Source organism: Cnephaeus nilssonii, assembly GCF_951640355.1.
Source record: "Cnephaeus nilssonii genome assembly, chromosome: X".
NCBI classification, from domain to species: Eukaryota; Metazoa; Chordata; class Mammalia; order Chiroptera; family Vespertilionidae; genus Cnephaeus; species Cnephaeus nilssonii.
In genome coordinates this window covers 122,705,938-122,732,491 of record NC_137071.1, presented here as the reverse complement: position 1 = coordinate 122,732,491, position 26,554 = coordinate 122,705,938, and the positions used below count along the sequence as shown (strand labels likewise).

The 26,554-nt window shown below is 37.9% G+C and overlaps 1 protein-coding gene across 1 annotated transcript in view; it reads right to left on the bottom strand.

The window, feature by feature from the left end:
* The window catches only part of SPRY3 (sprouty RTK signaling antagonist 3), a 65,338-nt gene that overhangs the window by 9,915 nt on the left and 28,869 nt on the right, over window positions 1-26,554 (bottom strand). The window contains exon 2 of the mRNA XM_079765166.1: window positions 1,987-2,169. The gene's annotated coding sequence lies outside the window, so the exon portion shown is untranslated. The remainder of the gene's footprint in view (window positions 1-1,986; window positions 2,170-26,554) is intronic.

Here is a 26,554-nt window from a genome sequence, read left to right as displayed (position 1 = left end):
GTGTGTTGCCTTTTTCTGTGCTCTGCTGTTATATACACTCCTTCTCAGAATAACTGAAAGCAAACATAGGGGGAATTTCTGCTATGGCTTTATATGTTTTCTTAGTTCTACTGTTCCAAAGTCTGCTCTCTCAAAATCCCTCTCTGTGCAAAAGCATTTGCATCTCTATCACAGCACTCCCCCCTTACAAATACCAAGTTGTATATAGTTTACATTACTAACCTCTCAGCCACTGACTGGGCCTCACTCCTACCGCATACATCTTGCTGGAGCTGCCAGGTTCTCACCACATTTAACTCTTAACTTGTCACTTTGCTCCCCTAGTCCTATTCATGACTTTAATCGTTTCATTAAGAATCATAGCCATTTCTTTCAAACCAGGGAGTCTTGCAGTTTTAAGACCTTGCATTTTTAAAGATCTAGGTGTTTTAGTGATGAGCAATACAGGAAAATGGTAATATCAAATGCATCCACACACTTCTAATCCTGAAGAAAATGATAGTTGTTCATTTTAAGAAGTAAAAAAATCTCCCTTTGGACCCCAAATCATGTTATAGGAGACACGAAACTTAAGATCTAGTCCTAGCTCTAGCTCTGCTTTGCTGTGTGACTATGGGCAAGTGACTTTTGTTCCAGGCCTCAGTTTCTTCATCTGCAAAACGAGGGGATACCAAAGGAAGGCTGTAAAAGCCCCTTCTTTTCCTGATGCTCTCAATTTTTTATGCTGGCTTGTTAGGTTGCGTTTCTCTGTCTCAAAGGTCTTTCATGAAGAATTAGTCTCCCTTCCTTTAAATTTTTTTCCTTTCTCACTACTCAGCTCCTCAACGCTGAATAAAATACCTCCAAATCCAAGTCACTCGGATCACTATCTTGATTGTTTCACAGCTAGAGAGAGCAAAAACCAGAACACACACACACACACACAAAATGTGTAGAATATTACAGTAAAGTCTTGGTAAATGTTTACTTAGAGGTACAGGGGGAAGACTAATACTTCCTTGTGGATAAACTGCTAGCCTGTTCCTTATTTGTATGCATGTATGCTGCTCACTTGTTGGGAACATGATTTAACACCTGGTAGATCTAAATTCATGTGATAGCCCATTAGGTTACAGTGAAGTTTTAATGCACCCAGAAAAGCAACAGTGGTTTGCATTTCAAAATAGATTTTCTGTTTAAGAGTTCAAGGTCTGTTTTCTGTTCATCCGACTTGGTTTGCAGCCTGCAGAGGTGAGTGATCATTATAATCAGAAGAATGGAAAGGACTGGAAATCACGGCCCGAGGTCCTATCGAATGCCTATTGGCTCACCAGACATGCTCACAGGTTCTCACTTTGGACAACATTTCCATATGCCACATAGAGACATGTGCCCATACCCCCAGGCATGGATCCAGAGATTTCTAAATCATTGCTCTGACTCAATGTAAGTAGGGGGTTATGCCGTGTCAGCTTGCGCCATTTCTACCCAGGGCAAGGTGATGTGATGAAATCTGAACGATGCACAGCCCAGACTTGTGAGCCAATAGCTGACTAGCCCCACGCTGACAGGATACCCGCTGGGCAGCCAGACTGGCCTCAGCATGGGCTCTCCCTACATCCTCAGTTTGCGTGGTTAGGCTGCGCTATAAGGGACTCAGGCAAGCATCAAAATGCATGGAAAGGTCAACAGGCTAGAAACGAAATTGACATTTGGCCACAAAAGGGTTATTTTCAAGTTCCATTTTGATTTATAAATATCCCGTAAAAAAATAGTGTTCTGCAGGAGCCGATTCATTGAAATCTCATTTAAATGGTTTTCATTTCATTTTACCCACGCGCTTGCGTTTGTGCTCGTGCACACGCGTGCGCACACACACATACACACGAACACACATACACACACACACACGCACGCACACACACACACAGACGATGGCTGGAATGAATGGCAATCTGTGCATAGAAAGAATTCTGGGGTCCTTAAGATCTAATCGGTATGGCTTACCTTGAGGGAAGGATCTATCCATGCTGAGAAAAGCAGAAGAATTAATGCCCCATCTGGCTCAAAAGACCTCTTCTGAGTCTTTAGGCTTCTCCAACCTCTTTTCAGAAAGTCTTGAATGAAAACTCCTTCACCGGCAGTGGAGCCAGAAACAGAGATAGTTCTGTCTCGGGCTGGTTGGTCTTTCTGACACAGCAGAGAAAACGGAAAGGGAAAAAAAAAAAACGGTGGTGGGGGGAGGAGAGTCAGACCTGTAGTGGCAGATACTTTGTATAGATTTTCCTTGCAGATCTAAATCTTGATGCACGTATTCCCCAAAGAAAGCTCAGCAGGGTAAGTTGTTCGCCTCCTCCTCCTCTTCTTTCTCCTCCTCCTTCTCCTATTTCTCCTCCTCCTCCTCCTCCGCCTCTTTCTCCTCCCCCTTTTCCCCCTCCTCCTCTTTCTTTTTCCCCTCCTCCTCAAGCGTTTTCCTTCCCCTCCTCTTCCCCTCCCCCTTCCCTCCTCCCCTGCCCTCCTCCCCTTCCTCCTCCTTTACCTCCTCCCCCTCCTCTTCTGCCTCCGCCTCCACCTCCGCCTCTGTCTCCTCCAATCTGACAGATGAACCGAAGCTGCAGAAACTGCAGTTGTAGACACAGGGTATCTCAACAGAGCAATAGATACCGATAGTGTGTGATTATTTATATAGCGCAGGGTGTGTTGGTATATAATCTGCAGAGAGCAGGGGGGGAGGGAAGGGAGGCGAGATTGCTGTGCGTTCAGCTGAGCTAGCTGGCTGTTTTGTGAATGTAGATGATTTCTGGAGGTCTTGTGAATGGGTTAGAGGGGAGGAGGGGAGGGAAGGGATTTATTGCTCCTTGTTATAATTTCTTTCTCTCCCTCTCTCAGTGTCGTTTGTTTTCCCGGAGCTGTAGCTCTTAATGCTTGGCTAAGTGGCGTCATCCAGTTGAAATTGAATCGACCCATTAGAACTCCCCATAGGAATCTCTGTATCCGGTCCCTGGGTAATGACTGAAACAGGATTTAAAGGGGAATGGGGGCGGGGTGGAGAGTAACAATTTTAAGGAGGCCTTATTTAAATATCTCTGCCAGCCACAGTCCTACAGAGCCACTCAGCCCTTGCTGAGTGATTGCAGCTTCAATCAGATGGAGACAGAGCTTCTCCTTTGTTTAAGGGTTTCTCCCACGTCTTTTCTACATTCAGTCCCACTTTTTCAGCGCTCATAAAGATTATCCATCCATCATCCATTGGGAAACCATTAACCAACCTACTTTCCCTTTCTGCCTTGAGTATGTCATATATTCAACGACTATGTTTGAGAGCCTTCCTTTGTGCTAGGTGTTGCGGATTCAATAAGGAAGACAGAACCCCTGTTTCCAGGGGAGCCTCGTTGGGGCCGCCAGGCTTCTGAAAATCAAGCAGCTTTGGACATTTTCTCTGAAACCAAAGGACGGAGTTTTCTGTAAATTATCCTCAGTTCACTGTTCAATTCAGTAGGAAGGGGGTCTTCCTTCTGGGCGTCCAGACAGAAGCACTTAGATGAAAACAAACCTCATATTTAAAATAAAAGAGATCTGATTTCAAGTCCTGCTTCAATGGACAAGTAGCAGGAGCTTGACCATCAACATTCTTAGGATGCTTTGGTTATCCCATCGATAAAATTGAGAAGGTAAATGGTGACAGTTAAGAGTAAAACAAACCTGGGAGTCAGGAAACTCAGATTCTTAATCTTACTCTAATTCCTTGTGTGACCTTTGCAATTTACTTTACCTCTATCTAGTGCCTCTATTTCTACATACAGGAGGTGATCTGATTAGGTAATTGCTAAGATACCTTCTAGCTCTGACATTCTATTTACACCCTCTCAGGAGGGTAAAGAAAACGAGATTAAAAACATGAATGCTTACATGGGTCTGCATGTGCATGTGAGTGCGTGAGTGGCAAAGTTGTTCCACACTGTTTTGTTGATGTGTATGTGTGTGTGAATGTATATACAATGTACATATCCATTGTGTGTGTGTGTGTGTGTGTGTGTGTGTGTGTGTGTAATTTCTAAACAAATCAGGATTTCCAGAGTCAAAAGATTTTCCTTTGTAAATTCTTCTCTTTTTGTGGCTCAAACATTGACTTGAGCGTATCAAAATTATAAAAACCATTCAAGCTAATCTGTAAATTCTTCCACACAAGAGGATAGATTTGCTGATATTTCATCCACCATTTTTAGCAGGTATTTATTGCACATCAACTTTGTGCCAAGCACTGTACTTACTAGATTCAGGTCAACAGACCAGGGTTCAAATTTTGTTTCTCACTTTATGAGCTGTCTGACTTTGGGCAACTCAATCCATCTCTCTCAACCTGTTTCTTCATTTTTAAAATGGAGGTACTTACATCATAGGATTGTGCTAATTCCTGTAGATTGAATAAAGTCTTGCATTTAAAAGGTATATCATGTGTCTGGAATATAGTAAGTGCTCAATGAACAGTAGATATGAATATTAAGAACTTTTTCTCACCCTAATGTAGCCTATAGGAGAGGCAAGAGATTATTTCCATTTGAAATCCTTTTGTTTTTTAAAGTCCAGCTTTACATTTGAACAGATATATGCTAAATATACCTTCCTTAAATGTGACTATTTTCATGCTTTATTCCCTTGTTCAAAAACTTATTTCTAATTTCTAGAGCATTAAGTCTAAATTACTCTGCCTGTCAATCAAGTTATTCTCCAACTCTATACATTCCACTTCTCTCCTCTTAACATAAGACAGGTTGAATGTTTCAATAAATACCTGTACTGTTTTTTATCTGTGGCTCGGTGTCTGTGGATACGGAGAGCTGATTATATGCATTGTTCTATTTTATTTTATATAGGGGACTTGATCATCCGTGGATTTTGGTATCTGTGGGGATTTCAGTAACCAAACCCCTTGTTGATACTGAGGGACAACTTAAGTTTTGGGGGAGTCATAAGTTATACAAGGATTTTCAACTGTTCAGGGGGTCGGTGCATTGTTCAAAGGTCAAATGTGTAATTAGATATTATTTATTAATACATAATTAATAAATGAATCCTTGCTCTCCAGGGGCTCCTACTTTGGCAGGGAAGATAACAAATAGACAAATATAATAAAGGACAAGTGCAATGGAAGGGATCAGAGAGGAAATGTACCTCATCCAGTATTAACCCTTTGCACTCGCTTGCTTTTTTCATCAAGCTGCTACCGATGCTAACCGTGTCGAATCACACTCGACATCCGAGTGCAAAAGGTTAAGGGGGTTATGGAATGCTTCCTAGAAAAGGTGACATTGAAATATAAATTTGAAGGATGAGAAGGACATTATAGCCAGTGGGAATAGCATGTGCAGAAGGCAAGAGGTAGCATAAAGGATGACAGGATGAACTGAACTGCAAATAGAACCATCACTGAATCTCCCAAACTCAGTATAATACCTGGAACAGAGAAGATACTCAAAAAATATTTGATAGTCAAAAGAACAAATAAAAACTATTGCAAGCAAAGATAGCATAATGAACAAAGACACAAAGATGTGACAACAACATGTTTTATCAACCATTCTAAGGAGGGTACCCTACACTCATAGCCTTAGCAAGTCAAGAGCAGAAATTTTCTCTAAAAGGCACCACCCACATGTTTTATTCATATTCCTGGAATGTTCTAAGCTTATTTAGGTTTTCTTAAATTGTAGCAAGTGGAAATAGATTATACATGAAAAACCAAGTTTGTATGATAGTCCGATTCAGTGTCTAAAATAATCATTATCAGAATCTTCATCCATAAACCAAATCAAATATAAAATTCTCTCAACCTATAATTATAACCAATTCTCTCTTATTTTGTCTGCATGAAACATGTATTCTGCACAAATTCTGAAAATATTTCCTTATTCTCTTTTTCCCAGAATAGAGCCCAAATCCATTTGAGAGCCTGTAAGTTCCTATATGAGGCCAGTTCTATCATCTCCTTACTCAGTCTACTGGAGTCAAGAGTAGCTCTTTAGAAGTACCAGATGAGTCCTAGCCGGTTTTGCTCAGTGGCTAGAGCATGGGCCTGTGGATCGAAGGGTCCCAGGTTTGATTCCGGTCAAGGGCAAGTACCTAGGTTACAGGCTCCTCTCTGGCCTGGGCCTTGCTCATGGCACATGCAGGAGGGAACCAATTGATGTGCTTCTCTCAGATCGATATTTCTCTCTGTCTTTCCCTCTCTCTTCCACTCTCCCTAAAAATCAATGGAAAAATATCCTCGGGTGCAGATAAAAAATTAAAAAAAAAGAAGTACCAGATGAAAATCTATGGGCATCCTGACTCAGCAGTGGTGATGCCAGAAGAAGTAGGTAATGCCAAGGAAATAGAATTTCTTAACCAAAAACCTATAGGGTTGGCGATAATTATTTTCTTTTCCACAGAAGCTGGCAAACAAACATTGGAGCAATATCATCAATAATAAGATAATGGTATAGAAAAGTCAGAGAGAAAAAAAAAAGACCTGGGAGAGTATAGAATTGTAGAATGGAAGGACAATGTGGTCCTGTGGAAAGAAATCTGCATTAAGAGTAAGGAACTGTAAATCCAGTATCCTAACCTGCTGTGTGGGTTTGAAGGTCATTTTTCATATCTAGGGCCCATTTTCTTATCTGTAACATAGTATGCTTCAATGTAATTAAATAAAACAAACATATACTGAGTACCTACTCAATATCAGGCAATATATTTGATGTGAAGAAAGACACAGAGATGAATTGTGATACAATATGCCATCTACTAGGCCCTCAATACATACTGGTTGAATGAATGAATGAATGAATGAGTGGTCTTATCCTCTCATTATTCAGTCTAGTAGAATAAATATATATATAAACACATAAACTGCAATAAAATTGATCATTAAATCAGATGACATAATTGTGGCTTGAATGAAGATAGGGACAGTGTGGATAAAGAAAAGTGGATGATCAGTAGAATATAGAATAACTAAGACTTTGCCTTATTAGATGTGGTGTGTTAATTGCATCATTTACTGAAGTATGGAGGGAACATTTAAAATATCTTTGAGTACATTGGGTTTGAGATGCCTATGTAATATCTAAATGGTAATGTAGGTAATATTAAACACGGGTTTTGAGCTTAAAAGAGGATATGGGTCAATAATAGAAATATGGGCACTAATAGTGTACAGATTTAAGTCATGTGAATAGATGAGTCTAGCCAGACAGAGTGTGCAGAATGTTAGAGTGATAGAAAGGTAGAAGTCAAAACCCCAGAGAGCACAGGTATTTAAGGGATTGGCAGGAAAAAAGTCTATAAAATAGACTGAGAAGGGATGACCAGAAATGAGTCAGGAGAATCATGAGTGTGTGGTGCCTAGCAGCTAAGGAAGTATATTTGAAGTTGAATGATCAACTATCAGTTGCAACAGATTGGTCAAGCGAGATACATAAAAGATATAAAGTATCTATTGGTTTGGCAATTTGGAGATTACTAGTAAATTTGGTGGAGAGTATAGAATTATATCTTTCAAGCAGTGATTCTCAACCAAGGCTGCACATCAGCATCATATGTGGAACTTGATCAATCTACATATTGCTAAGCCTCACCTCCAGAGATTCTTACTCAGAAGCTATTGGGTGAGACCCAAAGAATCTGCATTTTCAAAGAGTCCCATATGGCTCCTGAATGTTCCATGCTTTCTCTTACCGCTAGACCCATTACAAACACTATTTTCCTTGCCTGGATTAATGGAAACTCCCAAATCTACAATATCTGGTCCAGACTTCTTAGCTTAACTCTAGACCCAAATATCCAACAGCCGATCAGACATTTCCACCCATCATCAAAGGTGATGTAGGGTAATGGAGATGGCTATTTTATGTATGGTGGTTATGGAAAGTCTCTCTCATTAGGTGTCATTTGAGCTGAGTCTCAAATAAGCTATATGGGAACAGCAACTCCCACATGGAGGGAACAGTATATGCAAATCCCTGAGGTCAGCATGTGCTTGGCATGTTCTAGGAAGAACAAGGAGATTAGCATGCCTTGAGTGGAAGGAGTAAATGAAACCAGCACAGGGCTGGATCATGTGGAGTCTTGTAGGCTATGTTAACAATTTTGCATTTTGAGAAGCTATTGTAGGTTTTTGTCTAAAGGAGTGATGTAATATGATAGGTAATTTTAAAAAGATCACCGTGGGTGCCCTATGGAGTACATATTTGGGAGAGGGACTTAGGGTGGAAGTAGGGAGAATAAGTAGGAGGTTATTGTAACAGTTCAGATGTGAGAGGAGTAACAGTGGAAGTGATGAGAAGATAGACTTGGAAGTTAGAATTCTGGAACTCTGTTTATATTTTCTGCCATCCAAATACCTGTGTGTGTGTTTTTCTGATTTTTTCCCCCATTTCAGTGAAAGGCATCACCTATATTTTCCCAACACAAAATGTGGTGTGTGTGTGTGTGTGTGTGTGTGTGTGTGTGTGTGTGTGTAAATGTCTCTGTCTTTTCTGAATGTATACTGACTTTGGCCTGTCTGCATGCCCTAAGTAGCACAGGCATGCCATCACCACAGAATTTACCCCTAGGCCACTTATAATGTGCCTCAAGTACATCTTTTTATATGGCCTGTCACACTTCCTACTGGGCCCCTGTGTCCACATTCATGTACCAAAAGTGTACCATGGTGGTGGTGAATATTTTATTGAGCATCTGGCCACATGGTGTTTAGATTCTGGTATTTACTTTGCAGAACATTTCCCTGCTTTACATATATACCAGCATACCCTTCACTGTTTTCAGCTATGCAACTTTTTTTTCTCCATATTAATGGCAAGGTTTAAAACAGCAATGAGGTAAAGAGACAAAGCTGAGAATGGCTGGAGCTTTGAGGTCACTGATGTGTCCATGTTCCACACTCTCCTACAAGGGAGGACAGCCTGTTACAGGTGACAACAGCACAGAGGATTACATTCGGTTCTGGGAGCAGTTTATTTTCAGAACTGACATCCTACCCAGTACTAAATATAGCCAGTCTCTTCCTTTCAAACAAGGGTTTCTTTTCTGTTAAACTTCAATAAAGCTCTTAGCTCTGTATTACAAAGTCAGTCTCCCTCCCTCCCACCCTCCTCCCCACCCTTCTCCACTACCTTTATGAAACTTATTATTGTTATACTCCCTCTCCCCAACCACCTACTTTCTTTTCTCTGGCCTCCTTGGTTTCTTCTCCTTCTAAATATCTCGTCTTTCCTAGTTCTCTCCTCTGATTTCTTGATGTACTTCACTATCCCTTCTGGGCACTTTCCTTTTGATGTCCCCAATTTTTAAAAACACAATCTCTTATGAATGCCCTCCCCTAATAGGTCAAGAGAATACAGATGTCTTAAGACTAAAATGAGATATTTTATTTATTTATTTATTTTTGAATCTCCCCAGGCTGAAGATAGCCATGTTTGTTTCCTTAGGTGCCAACTGATTGTCATATGATATTAATGACATGCCAACATTTATTGAGCATTAACACTGTATTTTTCTGAGTACTTTATACATATAACCCTAATTAAAAAAATCCTCCAAGTAAGGAACTAAAATCCTCCCCATTTTAGGATGGGACAACTGGGGCCAAGAGAGGTAACGGTAAGCTTCCTTGGGCCAAAGAGTGAATATGCCATAAATGGAATTTGAACTTAGGCAGTCTGACTACAGAGCTCACACCTTTAACTCCCATGCCATACTACTTCTCTATAGTAGGATTAGTGTCTATTGTATGCCTACTAAATAAACAGGGAGCAGAAGGGTAACAGCTTCTAAAATAGCTTTCAGCTGACTGAGAAGATTGTACTCTTGTTAACTTTGCTTTTACTAAAGCAAAATGTGAAGGTGAAAGAATTCAGAGAAACTGGGATAAAACATGAAAAGAACTAGAAAGGGTTTTTGATTTCCCTTTTTCCTGCTTGTTTTGAATTATAATTCTGAATTTTAGGCACTAGTACTCTCTTTATTCTCTAGTTAGACTATGTGAATTCATCAAGACATAAACAATTTATACAGTTATATTGCAAATTCTGCACCAATTACAGCGGATGAATTGTTATATTCATACAATGGATTACTACTCAACAATACAAATGACTTGTTTTAGTCTATTACTATTACTCAATAGTCAGCCCATGATTATTATTTGTAGAAAACTTCCTGAGCAACTTCTCTAAAACACACGTTTTTATACACTAGCTACTATGTGTTACCTGAAAATGAAATGAAGAAACCTAATTCATTTATAATATCATCATAAAAGATAAAATACTTGGTTTAAATTTAATGAAAGAAGTGCAAGACTTGTCCAGTGAAAATTATAAAATGTTGGAAGAAATTAAAGAAGATCTAAATAAGTGGGAAGACATTCATGTTTATAAATTAGAGCAGTGTCAAGACAATTTAATGGGGGAAAGAATAGTCTTTTGAACAAATGGTGTCAGAACAACTGGATAGCTACAGGCAAAAGAATGAAGTTGGACCTCTACTTCAAACCATATACACAAATTAACTCAAAATGGATCATAGACCCAATGAAGGAAATGAGTAAAACTTTGTGACCTTGGATTAGGCAAAGTCTTCTTAGATATAATAACAAAAGCACACATGACAAAAGAAGAAATAGATAAATTGTACTTCTTTAAAATCAAAACCTTTTTTTTTTTTTGCTGCCAAACATATCATCAAGAAAATGAAAGTACAACCAATAGAATGGGAGAAAATGTTCACAAGTCACATATCTGATAAGAAACTTGTTTCCACAGTAGACAGAGAAACCTTCCAATTCAACAACAAAAAACCCCACACAAATAACTGAATTGAAAAATGGGCAAAGGATTTAAGTAAAGATTTATCCAAAGAAGACACAGAAATGGCCAATGTGTGATGGAATGCTACATGGTGGTAAAAAAAAAAGAAGGAAATCTTACCATTTGCAACAGCATGGATGGATCTGGAGAGTATTATGCTAAGTGAAATAAGCCAGTCAGAGAAAAACAAGTACCATATGATTTCACTCGTATGTGGAATGTAACGAACAAAATAAACTAACAAAATAGAAAGACTCATAGATACAGAGAACAGACTAATAGCTGTCAGAGGGGAGGGAGGTTGGGGGGTGTTATAGGTGAAGGAATTAAGCAACAAATAAATAAAACCTCATAGACACAGACAACAGTATGGTGATTACCAGAGCGAAAGTGGGGTAAGGGTAGGTAGAAGACGGTAAACGGGAGATAAATGGTGATGGAAGGAAACTTGACTTGGGGTGGTGAATGCAAATGCAATATACAGATGATATATTATAGAATTGTACATCTGGAACCTATATAATTTTATTAACCAATGTCACTCCAATAAATTCAATTAAATATTTTTTAAAAGCATGAAGGCAGTTAGACCTCTGGCATAAACATTATTTTTTTTAGCACTTTGCCATTGGCCTTTTAACTTTATTTATAATATTTCATGCTTTGCAAATGCTTTAAATTGTTATGAAGTTAAACTGATCAATCTTTTCCATTATGAGATTGACATCTAGCTTTGGGCCATATATCCCCATGTTTTCTTCTAGTATTTCTTATATTTTGATAATTTCATTTTTTCAATAAATCTCCGATGCATCTGAGTTTATTTTGGTAGAGAGATATGTTAGTAATCCAGCAGAGCTACCTCACAGGGATGTGTAGTTTATGCACTGTACAAAGGTGCCTTGAGGGTATTTTCTTTTACTTTAAAGCTTAAAATTTTTTTACGAAGATCTGTCTAGGCACGTGTCATTCTTCCCATTATTCCTGCTTAATGGGCTCCTTAAATCTGAACACTGAAGTCATTCTTCAGTTTAAGGAAATTTTAGTTCAGTATTTCTTTTATTCCTTCTTCTCCTCTCTCACATTCGTTTCTTCTTTTCTGTCTCTGTTTCTCTGTCCCTGTTTCTATCTTTGCGTCTCCCTTCTCTTCCCTTCCCTTCCTTTTCTTTCTGGAACTTTCATTAAACAGACACTGGGTTTTTCATAAAGTTCTGCACATCTCTTAAGTTTTCTTAACTTTTGTTTGTTTGTATTTTTGTATTGAATCCTGGGAGAATCTCTGTATTCAATCTTCAACTAAGTTATTCTTGTTTTAGCATACTGCTAGTCACCCCTTTAGTAATGGGTAAGTTTTGGCAATTATGTTTTTCATTTCTAAAACCTCTATAGTAGACACTTGTCATATTTGTGTCTGACCAACATATAATGAATAGCCTTTCTATAGTTGGGAAATTCTTACATTATAATTTTTACCACTCAGATGTTGAAGTCAAAACTCACACTTCTAGTCTGTACTGAAACTAAGATGTAGAAATATGACTTAGGTCTACCAATCAGATGCCCTAACATGACACTTTGATTTGGAATTGAAGACATGAATAAAGTAATACTGTGTGGTTTTTATTTTGCTGGAATAGGTGGTAGTGAAGGAACTTGGCTTTGAAGGATGGCAGAGATTGCAAGGTCAAGTTCTTAATTAAAGTAGTGGCATCAGTGCTGGCAGCAGTAGCTGTTGCAGTAAAGTCAATTTCTTGGCATCTAATGTGGAGCAACAGTTTTTCTTATCAGGCAAATTCTGTGGAATTAGTCCTAGGCCCGTGGTCGGCAAACTGCGGCTCGCGAGCCACATGCGGCTCTTTGGCCCCTTGAGTGTGGCTCTTCCACAAAATACCACGGCCTGGGCGAGTCTATTTTGAAGAATTGGCGTTAGAAGAAGTTTAAGTTTGAAAAATTTGGCTCTCAAAAGAAATTTCAATCGTTGTACTGTTGATATTTGGCTCTGTTGACTAATGAGTTTGCCGACCACTGTCCTAGGCAATTGTTTCTGGAAACTGAGCTTTAAGATTGGTTTTCCAGCCTTTCCTTAATAAATAACTGTACCATGTACATAATCCCAATTTTAGCATCCCCTTTTCAAACCATTTCTTTCTATCTGTTCTGCTTACTGCTTCTAATGCCAGATTCCTAACATTTTCTTCAACCTACTGGGACCTCCAATCCATTAACCCTGCTACTTTTTACTGCTACTTTCCTTCTTACTTGACTTTGTATTTCATGGTACATCATTATAATCACTCCCAGGCATATACCATTAATTCTTTTGCCTCTTTTTTCATTCATCTTACTCACCTGGGAAAAACCCAAACCTGATTAAATTCAGGTCTCCATTTATTCTGTTCCCATGTCAACTGGTTTGATCGATTTAATTTTAGTCTTCAAATTCATGGCCATTAACCTCAGAGGGCCTTTAGTGCTGCCTGGCAATGCTATGACATTTTATGCCCAATCTCTAGATGACTATTTTATACTATCTACTCTCTCCTTAATCCTCCAATATCTAATACATACTCCATTCTCACTCTCACCTGATGACCCTTTTAATAAGCTACCCTTGTTAAGGTTACCAATGACTTCCATATTGCTAATTTCAAAGGTTAATTGCCAGTCTTCATCATACTTGACTTGCCAGTATTTTAACTTTATTTTTATTGTTGACACTATTACAGATGTCCATATACTCCCCCCATTTTGCCCACTTCCATCCAGCCCCTGCACCCCCTTCCCTTGGGCCATCACCACACTATTGTCTGTGTCTGTGGTTTATGCATATATGTTCTTCAGCTACCCTCTCCTTAAAACACTTCTTTTACTTGGCTTCCAGGACACCTCATTATACTTCTCCTCCTATCTCACTGGTTAATTCTTCTCAGTATTCTTTGGTGATATTTTAGTATCCAGTTGCAAAATATTGAAGTAATGTAAGAGTCAATCTTTGGTCCTCTTTTCTTGTCTACACTCATTCTTTAGCTGATCTCATCCAGTCTCATGACTTTAAATGCCTTCTATATATAGAGGACTCTCAAATTAATATCTATAGCCTAAGATCCCTCCCCTGAACTCCAGAATAATATATTCCACTGCTTACTCAACATCTCTACTTAGATGTTCAATAGACATCTCCTACTTAACATGTCAAAAACCTCAGCTCATCGTTCTCCAACAAAATAAATTAGTTCTGCAATTTTCTTCATTAGAATAAATAGCTCCTTAGTTATTCTAGTTCCTCAGGCAAAAATCTTCAAGTTATCTTTATTTTCTCTCTCTCTCTCTCTCTCTCTCTCTCTCTCTCTCTCTCTCTCTCTCTCTCTCTCTCTCTCCCCCTCTCTCTCTCTCCCCAAATTCAATCCACTAGCAAATCCTGTCCATATTTCCTTTTAAATATATCCAGAGTCTGATCATAAATCCTTATCCGCACTGCTAAGACCCTGCTCCAAGCCACAGTCATCTCATTCCTGTATCACTGTAATAGCCTACTAACTGGTCTCTCCACTTTTACCTTTGCCCTCTCTAGTCTATTGTCTACACAGCCACCAGAGTGAAACTGTTAAAATGTAAGCTAAATTACATCAATCTTCTGCTCATAACCCTACAATGGCTTTTCATGTATCTTACTGAAAGCCAAAATACAGTGGTCTACAAGATCACATATAATTTAGCCTATTCTTATCACTTCCATTTTAACATCTACCACTCTTCCTCATTCACCCCACTGAAGCCACACTGGTCTCTTTACTATTAATAAAATCATAAATACAGACAACAAAATGGTGGTTAGCAGAGAGGAGGGGGATAGGAGAGGGCAAAGAGGGTAAAGGGGATCAAATACATGGTGACAAAAGAAGACTGGGCTTTGGGTGGTGAGTACACAATAGAGTATGCAGATGTCATTTTATAAAGTTGTACACCTTAGATTTATAGAATATTATTAACCAGTGTTACTGCAATAAATTTAATAAAGTTTCTACAGATATTAGAATTAAAATAGATACATATTTTAAAAATCTAGACACTCCTTTTGCTTGGAACATTCTTCTTCTATCCTCTTGGTTCACGTCATTACTTCCCTTAATTCCTAGTTCAAATATCTTATTAGAGAGGCCTTCTCTGATCAGACCATTTACAATAGCGCGCGTACACACACACACACACACACACACACACACACACACACACACCCTTGTTTTTTGCTGTCTCCTTTACTCAGCTTGATATCATTTCCTGAGTCATATATTTCTTTATTGTCTCTTGCATCCCACTGAAATATCAGCTCCTTAAGGACAGGAATTTGTCTGTTTTGCTTTCTGCTGTATCCCCAATATCTAAAAGACTAGCTGGCACATAGCAGCCACTCAATAAATATTTTCTTATGCTTAAACTAGCCGCATGGATTAGATTGCTTACAAATAAGAAACCTGATTTCCTTTTTTGAACAGAAGATTATTTTTATGAACGTGAGAGATTAATAATATATTATATGAGTGTTATAAGTCTTTCTCTAAAACCTGTTTGTCCATATTTATGATTTTTCCTCTATTTACTATTTCCTTAGACTTAGTTATTGTGTTGCTTGAGTGTGGTGACCTTTATGTGTGTGTATGTGTGTGTGTGTGTGTGTGTGTGTGTGTGTGTGTGTGTGTTTACTTTTCACTAAATATTTGGTGATTCTTTATTACTGGTACCTATTTATATTTACACATGAAGACCTGGATTTAAAAATGTCTGTGTCTTGCCTTGGCCGGGTGGCTCAGTTGGATGGAGCGTCATCCAGTGCACCAAAAGGGTTGCAGGTTCAATTCCCAGTGAGGGTGCATACAGGTGGCAACCAATCGATGTTTCTCTCTCACATCGATGTCTCCCTCTCCCTCTCCCTCTCCCTCTCCCTCTCCCTCTCCCTCTCCCTCTCCCTCTCCCTCTCTCTCCCCCTCTCCTTCTCTCTCTCCTTCTCCCTCTCCTTCTCTTCTCTCTCTCCCCCTCTCTCTCCCTTCCTCTCTCTAAAATCAATGAACACATCCTCAGGTGAGGATGAAAAAATAAAAATAAATAAAAGCATCTGTGTCTTGAATTCATATTCTCTGTGCGTGTGAAAATTCTTGGCAGTTAATGCAGAATCGGATTGCTATATCCCTAGTTCATTGTACATAGGAGCAGGGTAAAACCAGAACATTCCCTCTTCATGGTGGATGGTGCTCTCCTAATTAGTCTTGAGTCCATGTAGCAGCCAGACATTTCCTAATGCCCAATCTGTTAGTCAGCCTTCAATATCAGAATTCTTTGTTTAAAGTCTTCATCCTGGATCAAACACCAGTGATTCATGTAACTGTTCCTCAGTCTTTTAATGAAATCTTCCATCTGTCATCCTATGACCCATTCCCTTTCTCTTCTTGCTACCTCTGACCTAGGGTATTCCAAGGTTCTACTAGCAAAATTACTTTTTTTGGAGGTCTCTCCTTTGTCTGTGTGGCCACGCCACTACCTAAGCCCTATTTCTTATAATTACTTAACTATGAAAACATGATATTTGATACAACCTACAAATATGTGCCAAACATACTTTTTCCATATGCATATGATTAGCCAAGATTTCATCATTAAACTATTTTAAGTTTGATTTATAATTGGCAAGTGGTCTTATTGATATGCTCTGCATAACCAGGTGTTTGGTACCTCCTTAAGCATAGCCACCAATTTGTATTTAACATACACACATATCTGTTGCTTACCAGCAGCAGGGATGCTTGAACTAGCATGCCACTTGAACTATACTCCAAGGACTAGGTTGCCAAATGTAATTCTCATCCTTTCTTATTCAGCATGTGTTCCACAGACCAATACCCGTCCTAAGACTGTGTGTTACCAACACCTGATGAAATAAGTATGATAAACATACAAATCACATAAGTATGATAAGTATACTGAACAAATATACAGATGTTAAGTAAGCAGCTAGGTATTTTTAGAGCATTTTAACATTGCTGCTACACCCAAATGCATGATTTCCTATTTTACAAAAGTCTATGGCAGATTGGAATTTAAAAAAAATGGTTCCTCACCACAGAGAGTTGAGAAGTCCTGCTTTAGAGTGTCTCAATAATGCTTTTGGTCAGGTGGCACAGTTTCCCTTCTTGTATTACCTTTGTCTTCCTCATGGTTGGCCTTTAAGCCAAAGGACCTGGCTGCCTTCCAAGCAGCCGTTTCCGCATAGTATAATAGCTATAGCCAGTGAACTGAAAGTGCATTTCCTGCCACCATACTGTAAAATTATTATTAATGTAATAGGAGAATGCACTTCTGGTTTTGGCACTGATGTTTGGGATGCTGCATCAGGGCTGGTAGCTTGAAAGAGTGGACAATATTATGGACTATGGATTAACATAGACAAAAACCACAAAGAATACTTCCTGTTAAAATATGCTACATTTGATCCACTTCGAGATAATTTGATAGAAAAACATTTTAAATGAAAATATGTAAAGATTTTCTTATATGGGACCATGAACTTCTGTTCAAAGAAAAATTTAGGGAGGTGGATCTTAGCTCATTTTAAGAAATACTTTTTAAACAAAAAAAGCAGTCTTCCTTATCAGGTAAATAATCAGAGACTGATTTACAAACTATCATTGATTCTGTAATAATGAATCATGCAATGAGTTGAAAATTAGATTAAGCTCTAGGGCCTTTTCCAAAGAAAGATTCTGTAATTATGAGCTGGGATAATTTAGGCATCTAAGGAAAGAAAATTAACTTTAAATCAAGAGCCATTAAGTGTGAGGCCCTGTCATTCCCCTTTAATTTAGAGAAACGTTCTGTTATGCTTCAGAAAGGTTGCAATACTGAGGGCACTTGAGGGCTGAAAGTTTGCTTGGAGTTATATAGGGTCTCACACCCACAGTTCAGAGCCAAGAGAGAATGAGGATTCAAAAAAGGAATACATGGAAATATAGGCAGAAATACAGAAATATAGTACTACTTGGAAACATTGCATGTAGAATGAACACTTCCAGTAGCCTTCTTACATAGATCAATCCTGACCATTAAATCATTCATCCTGCAAAAACTACTTATTCCCATGCTCCTATTCTAGACTAGTTGCATATTTTGCAGGAGTTCTTTTTTGGGGGCCATGCAGCAGTCCACTGTAGATCAACCAGGTTAGTCCCTCCAGAATTTGAGGGTACCCTAGGGAGGAAAGACTAATGTAGATGTACAGTTATTTATTAAAGTTAGAGAATGTAAGACTCCAAACGCAACCAGGGTAAAACAAAGAGTGAAAAGTAGTTGGTCACTATTAGAACCACCTTAAAACTTGACAGATATAAAAATAAAAATGTTTCTCTCCCCTTTGCAGTTATAAATTGAGGATTAAAAGCTATCCAAGTTACTGTTGGAGATAGGAAATCCTGGAGAATAGAAAAGTTAATTGAGAGTGAGAAGATTTTCCAGTTTTTATAAGGTCTTTATATTGTCCTTCATTTATTAAAATAAAAAATGTAATAACATTAGAAAGTTAATGTGTTGCTAACGAGGCTCTCAGGCTACTGAAACCAGCTCTTAAAAATCAAATCCATAGGAAGAATTTAATGTCAAACTACCTATAATGTCTGTATCAGTTTATTTTTATAAATTATTTTTGACCAAATGTCCCAGAAACAAATCAATGTAAAAGATTGTTAATATTTATTTGCTTACAGGTATAAAAGAAAGTAATGTGAAATGGTGTTGTTGTGTTTTTTTTTTTTTTAAGAAAAGAGAAGAATTTTGTTATGAGCCAATTCATACTGCTGCAAATATCTTGGAACCAAGACTGAAAGGCAGAAATGTAAATAATGATAGCACTGCTGCTGCTGCCCTAGATTAAATTACAAAACAAGCAGCACATTTAGAAATTTATGCTGGAAAAATCTTTCAAATGTGTCTGAATACAGAACAGTTACAGTGTTTGTGCAGTCATGCAGTTTGGCCTTGTGCCAAGTGTAACGCTCTTACTCCTGGTCCCACCCTCCTGATGAGGAATCTGAAGGCCAGGTTACAATTCAAGGTTTCTATGGCTGGCTCAAGTTCTTACCCAGTGTTACTGAGCTTTCAGCCCTACTATATTCGCTAGTGAAAATAATAATATTAAGAACCCTTGGTGCTTATTATGTACCAAGCATTATGCAAGATTAATTATACATTTTTATCTCAATTAGGTTTCACAACAAATTTATGAGGTAAGTACTCTTATGTTCAGAGGGGGAAATTGATGTTCAATGGAGGTTAAGAAAAATTGATCAAGGTCAAATTGTTTTATCTGCTCATTTAGAGGTTTAGTGAAATGTCAGTAGCCTCTCCTGATGACAAGAATGATTTTTATGTTGAACAACAAGGTCAAGTATCTTAGAACATCACAGTAAGGTCTCCCAAGCCTGAATATTTAGCTTCTGTCCTCACAGATGACTTCTATCAACAGAAGTTTTGTCTGTTGTTCTTGCCAGTTGCTTTCAGCCACACCAATAAAAAGTTGTCAGTGGTCCTCAGTAGCTATGTTTCATGATAGTCCTTGTACCAGCCCCCAGTCTTATGGGCTGCACAGTAGCAATGTAACTTAATATTACTACAAGGTCTCCAATGTGCCCTTAGTGACAGAAACAGTTAAGTAATAAGTCAAACCTCTGCTTCAAGGAAACCATTCTATAAAACACCAACTAGCTTACTCATTCTAATTGCTTATCTTTGATTTAAACAGAATTTAGGGAATTAAAATTGGTGTGCAATGAGGTGAATTTCTACAGCTTAGAGAAAAATGGTTTTCTCTAGAGCTATTCCTGCGACTGGAGTCACATTGAATCTCTGTTCTCCATAAGGAATGTTTGAGTGGTGGGAAGAGACTAGGAATTGAAAGGGGCTTCTATGTTCCTTACACACAAGTTCAGACATGATTGGAAATTAGTAAAGGGGCTTTGCACTCAGTATTTTACTATCCTACTATTCTTCCTTGATTCCACGTTTTTCTAAAATAAAATCTGAATCAGATACACATAAAAAAGAGTCCCTGAGGCTCAACCCAATGAATTAGGGGAGATTGAAAATCTAGGTATCACCTGGAAAGGCTGCTACAAAATAATCCACAGGTAGAATGACCCTAGGCTAAATGAAAAGAATCCATTGCTAAGACTGGTGTAGCAGGTTTCCTGTGGAAGACTTTGTTTCCCTCTAGTAATGCTCTGAACATTGTGAGCAATGGTTGTGTGCGGCTGTGGCCCTGTCTCTCTGACTCTAGTTTTCTGGATTGTACATTTTTCCCCTGTGTTTTTTTTTTTTTTGTGTGTGTGTGTATGTGTGTGTGTGTGTGTGTGTGTGGCTAATTCTCTCCATGTGATTAATGTTTTTCTATACAACACAACATTGAGAGAAACATTTTAAACCGCGTTTGCCAGGAAATGTCCCTTCTCCTTGAAATTCAAAGCGAAACCAACACCACACTTAGCAGAGATATAGATGGTAGGATTGTTGCAGGGAAATGTCACCCCAATTGCCCCGGGAAGCAGGAGTTCTTTTGTTGCTGCTTAACCACTTCTTGCCCATTACTGTGCTAGGTTGGCTTCTTTCACACAAATCACCTCAGGAGATCTTTCAGATAGCATCGTGTCTGCCCTGTTCAAGCTGTTCTTGTTTCTCCAAGACTCTTGCTTATTCTTAGGATTTGGCTGGAATTTCCACTATAGGATTACTGTAGAACACACACACACACACACACACACACACACACACACACACACACACGGTTTCAGAGTTGTGTTGAATTATATTTTGTGAACATTAAGACTTAATTTTCCCAAACCTCCACCTGGTTCACAAGTGGGCTGACTCCAAAGTCCTAGAGTGGCAAGATGCCTTGAATCAGACTCTCTTCCCTCTGTGCCCTCTCCTGCCAAAGACATTAGGCCACACTAAATTGCATGCTTTCCTATGTTGCATGCTTCCTATGGGCAGTCTAGCTCCAAAAAGAGAAGAGAAAATTGGGCTATGTAAACACACTTTTTTCCTTAATATAATATAAACATATAAGATATATAAGTGGAATCAGACAATACGTGTCCTTTAGTGTCTGGTTTATTTCACTTAACATAATGTTTTCAAGATCCATCCATATTGTAGCATGTAGCATGTAGAATTATATAGTATACCTTAAAGCTGAATAATATACCATTGTATGAATAGACCACATTTTGTTTTTCCATTTGTCTCTTGGTAGACATTTATGTTTCCTCCCCCACCCTTTTTGGCTACTGTGAATAGGAATCTTATGAACTTTCATGTCAAAGTTTTTGCTTGAAAACCTGTTTAACTTCTTTTGTAGATATAGTTAGGAGTGCACATTTTTTTGTCATATGGTAACTATGTTCAACACTTTGAAGAATCGTCAAACTTGTTTTCCACAGTGGTTGCAGCATTTTACATCCCCACCAGCAATGTACAAGGGTTCTAATTTCTCTCCAGCCTCTCCAGCCCTCGTTATTTTCCATTATTTTTATTTTATTATGGCTATCCTAGTGGGTGTGAAGTGGTATTTCACTGTGGGTTTGATTTGTGTTTCCCTGATGAAGGAGTAAATGAGGATCAGAGAAAAGACATGTTTTTATTTACCCTTTACATAAGATATACCAGGAATGGGAAAAACGATTTCTTTCTGAACAGATATACGAGATAGGTACTATTATTACTTTCATAAGTGAAAAAAAGGGAGATTCAGAGAGTGAAACTATCCGAGGTCACACAAATAGGTGGTGAAGTCGTGTCACCATGAAGTTTGACCTCCGAGTCTGTACTTTTAGCCCAGTGACACTATGAAACTAAACTAAAAAGTATCAAAGAGCAGATACCATATCTCTTGTGTCTTCTATGCTTGCTCTCCCTCTGTCACAAACTATACAATATTGCACTTTGCACACAGGAAGAACTCTAGAAATATCTACTAATCAATCATGGGAATATTGAAAGCCCTGCTTGAAAGGCACAGAATTTTTAAAGCAGAAACTATGTGAGTAGAATAATCATAACTAGAAAGGGTTTTATTAATGCTACTTGCTGCAGCTGTTCTGATCTGAGCACTCCTTATCTGTTTTCTCCCTGGAAGCTATGTTTTCCTTTCTTCAGTATCTACATTTTTCTGTGTACTGTGTACATAAAAGAGGAATTTTAAAACCCCTCTTGTGGAAAGACATTCTTCCTGCTTAAAGTTCAAACTTAAAACTAATCTTGCATTTTGCACAAGCACATATGCTAGGAAAAAGAATTAAAATAAAAGTATTTACAACCTCTAATCCTCACAAATCCACTAAAGAGAATTCTGTCCTTGCATTTCTTGGACTTTGTTTCAAAGACCAGGATAATGGTTAAGAGATAGAAATGGAATAAACCAGGATTTGTTTGATTTACATTGGAAAGTTTAGACAATTACTAAAAGAAGAAAAATTAACTTAGGTTAGATATAAGTGTTTTACGTAATTTTGAGAGAGATAGAAAGGGATTAGTTTATCTTCTACACCATATGAGTGGGAATTTTGGAAAGTAAATACATGAAAATTATTTTTTAAAAGATAGTTTGCTAAGTGTTGTGAAAGGCGTATTAAGAGGGGGAAAACTTAAGGCTTTTTTTTACAGTTCTTTTTGGATTTTAGACAAGTATTTATTTTGATACTGACACCATGCTGAGACTGCCACAAGGTAGATTGATTTTGCACAGGTTACATTTGAAATATATATCTAATTTTAGCAAGGGTGTGAGAGTCTAAATTGTTACAGCCATTTTGGGGTATATTTTGACTGTTTTAATAAAATTAAAAATGTTAATAATCTATGACACCCACTCCATTTCTTCCCTGGAGAAAAACACGCACATGTATTAGGAGGCATGTAAAATAATATTTTTCTACAACACTGCAAAAAAAATTGAAAACAGGCTAACTGTCCAATAATAGAGACATAGTTATATATTAAAAAATTGTGTATTTGGCTTTTCTGCTGTCAGCATCATGGTCAAGTGAGAAGACCCCTTTGTATCTCCTTTTAAATTTACAACAAGATGGACAACTGTAATTCAACAAAGGTTCCTTTGCTCAACACACTAACATACCTGAAAGATCCATGTATTGCTACATCTGAAGATGGGCACATTGGAATGCATAGGAGAGGTGGAATTGGGGACAGGATAAAGATGGTATCCACAGACACAGTTTGGTACTGCCCTGACCCCAGTCAACATAGTAGTAATGAAAGTGCCAGGCTTCGGACCCCACATTATGGTTCAATGGAAGGTAATAGGGGCAGAAGCAGCCTTGGTGCACAAGAAGCTGTGCCTCCCATTGTGGCAGAACCTGGTATCAGCAGCACAGATGCCACTAACAACACAGCAGGCCTATGGCCATTAGTAACTAGGAGACAGCACTGTCAGCTTGCAAACCCAGTTCTTCTCCGCCCTCCCTCCCCCACCATGGTGGTGGTGCCCCAGACTCAGCAGGGACAATCACCACCCTGTTCACTCACGAGTCAATTTACATCCAACCACACTCCCCCACCCGTTACCCCAGAGGCACTGGTAGTATAGGTAAGAGGAAAAAACTTGTGCTATTGCACCATCTGCTGGAAAACAAAAGATAGAGCTCTAACTACCAACCTGCTGAATTGTTAAGTTCAAAATGTTACCTGAATAAGAAAAGAGCCCAATACTTCAACTGCTCTGGCAGAGGAACAATACATGAAGTAACATTAACAAAGAAAACATGGTAACACAGAAAGATAGTGATAAGTCCCCAGAAACCAAACTCTAAGTCACGGAGGATTGTGATTTAAATGACAGAGAATTCAAGATAGCAGTTCTGAGGAAACTCAACGAGATACAAGAAAACTCAGAAAGGCAGAACAATGTACTCAGGAATAAAATTAATGAACAAAAGAAGGACTTTACCAAAGAGATTGAAACTATAAAAAAACAACAACATAGAAATTCTGGAGCTCGAGAACTTAATGAATGAGATAAAGAATGCATTATAAAGCATTGGAAATAGAGCAGATCAAATGGAAGAGAGAATTAGCAAACTTGAAGAAAGATATCCAGAAATGATTCAGGTAGAAGAAGAGAGTGAACTAACATTTTTTTTAAAAATAGAAGAACTCTAAAAGATCTGACTCCATTAGAAAAAACAATGTAAAGGATAATGGGTATCCCATAAGGAGAAGAGAGGGAGAAGGAAACAGAGAGCCTATTCAAAGAAATAATTGATGAGGATTTTGGAAAACTAGGGAATTAAATGGTCATTTAAATGCAAAAAGCTAACAGAACACATAATTATTTCAAAGCAAAAACATCTTCTCCAAGACACATTATATTAAAGCTATCTAAAGTTAATGATAAAGAAAAAATTCTCAAGGCATCCAGGGGATAAAAGACAGTAACCTGCAAAGTAAGCCCGATCAGATTGTCATCAGATTTCCCAGGCCAGAAGAGAATGGAATGATATGTTTAAAATATTGAAAGAGAGGAAACACCAACCAAAAATGATATATACAGCAAATTATCTTATAGCTATGAAGAAGAAATAAATGCTTTCCCAGACAAACAAAAGCTGGAGGAACTTATCGTCACAAGACCTGCATTATAAGAAATGTTGAAAGGAACTCTTTTACCTAAATCAAAATGACAAAATTATACAAAACTTCAAGTAAGGTGACAAACGAACAGATAGAAGTAAGAAAATGCAACTTTATTTCAGAATAAGATAAAAAACAATTATAACATAAAGGTTAAGGGGAGAAGCATTAAAATAACATAAAATACTGTAATTTGGTAACAAACACACAACATAAAAAGGGATAATTGGTGACAACAAAACACAAAGGGTAGGAGGAAAAAGCCTGAACTTGTATAAGCAAATAAAGGTCAGATGCTACTGAAGAAAAGGAATATTCTTTTAAAATATGTTTTTATTCATTTCAGAGAGAGAAAGGGAGAGGGAGAGAAGGATAGAAAAATTAATGATGAGAGAGAATCATGGATAGGCTGCCTCCTGCACACCTCACACTGGGAATTGATCCCGCAACCCAGGCATGTGCCCTGACCGGGAATCAAACCGTGACCTCCTAGTTCATAGGTCAATGCTCAACCACTGAGCCATACCAGCCAGATGAAAAAGGAGTATTTTATTGATCAGACATTTTATACAGACCTCATGGTGACTATGTGTTGCCTTCAGAAGACATCTCAGCTTCAAAGACAAACAGACTCAAAGAGAAGGGGTGGAAGATGATACTCCAAGTAAATAGTAGCCAGAGGAAAAAAAGCTGGTGTAGCCATACTTATATCAGACAAAATAGACTTCAAGACAAAAAAAAAAAAAAAAAAAAGATAGCAAGAGACAAAAGTGGACATTTTATAATGAAGAGGGCAATCTATCAAGAAGACATAACAGTTATTAACATATATACACCCAACATAGTAGCATCAAAATATATAAAGAAATTATTTTTAAAAAACCTAAAGGAAGCAATTGACAATAATACAATAACAGTAGAGGACTTTAATACCCAACTAACATCAATGGGCTGCTAATCCAGAAAGAAAATCAATAAGAAAACATTGTCCTTAAATGACACATTATACCAGATAGACTTAATTGATATTCATAAAACTTTCCATCCTAAAATGACAGATTGCACATTTTTCTCAAATGCACATGGAATATTCTCAAGGACAGGTGTTGGGACATAAAACAAGTCTCAATAAACTCAAGAAGATTGAAATCATACCAAGCATACATTCCAAACACAATCATATGAAACTGGAAATCAACTATAAGAAGAAAGCTGGGACAATCATAAACATATGCAGATTAAACAACATGTTACTGAGCAACTACTGGGTCAATGAAGAAATAAAAGAAGAAATCAAAAGACACATAGAGACAAATGAAAATGAACATACAACATACCAAACATTTTGGGATGCAGCAAAAGTGATTTAATAAGAGGGAAGTTTATATGCTATCTGAGTCAACCACTGCAGGGAAAACTTGGTTTCATCTTTCTACCAACGGACTGAGACCTACTCCATCCAATCAGAACTTCCCATTTGGATACCTTATTTACATTAAACAAACTTAATTGAGAACCTGGGTGGGAACTTTCACTATAAAAGGCAGCCTTCCTTTTGCCTGGAGGAAACATAATTAAGGTTGCTTCCTGAATCTGTGTCTCCAAACCTGCAGCTTCTTTTGCTCAAATAAATGTTTTTTTATTCTCCATTATAGTCTAAAATTAATTTTGATTTACAGAGCAATCACTAATAAGGAAATTTAAATAGTAGTTTAAAAAAAAGCCCAGGACAAGAAGGCTTCACTGGTGAATGCTACAAAATAATCAAACAAGACTTAATGTTTGCCCTTCTCAAATTCTTCCAAAAAGTTGAAAACAAGAGAATGCTTCTTAACTCATTTTTACAAGGCCAACATTACCCTGATACCAAATCTGTGCACATTACAAAAAAAAGGAAATTATGGGCCAATATCTCTGATAAACATGGATGAAAAAATCCTCAACAAAATGCTAGTTAACTGAATGAAACAATACATTAAGAGGATCTTACACCACCATCAAGTGGGATTGGTTTCGGTTTCAGTGATGTAAGGATGGAT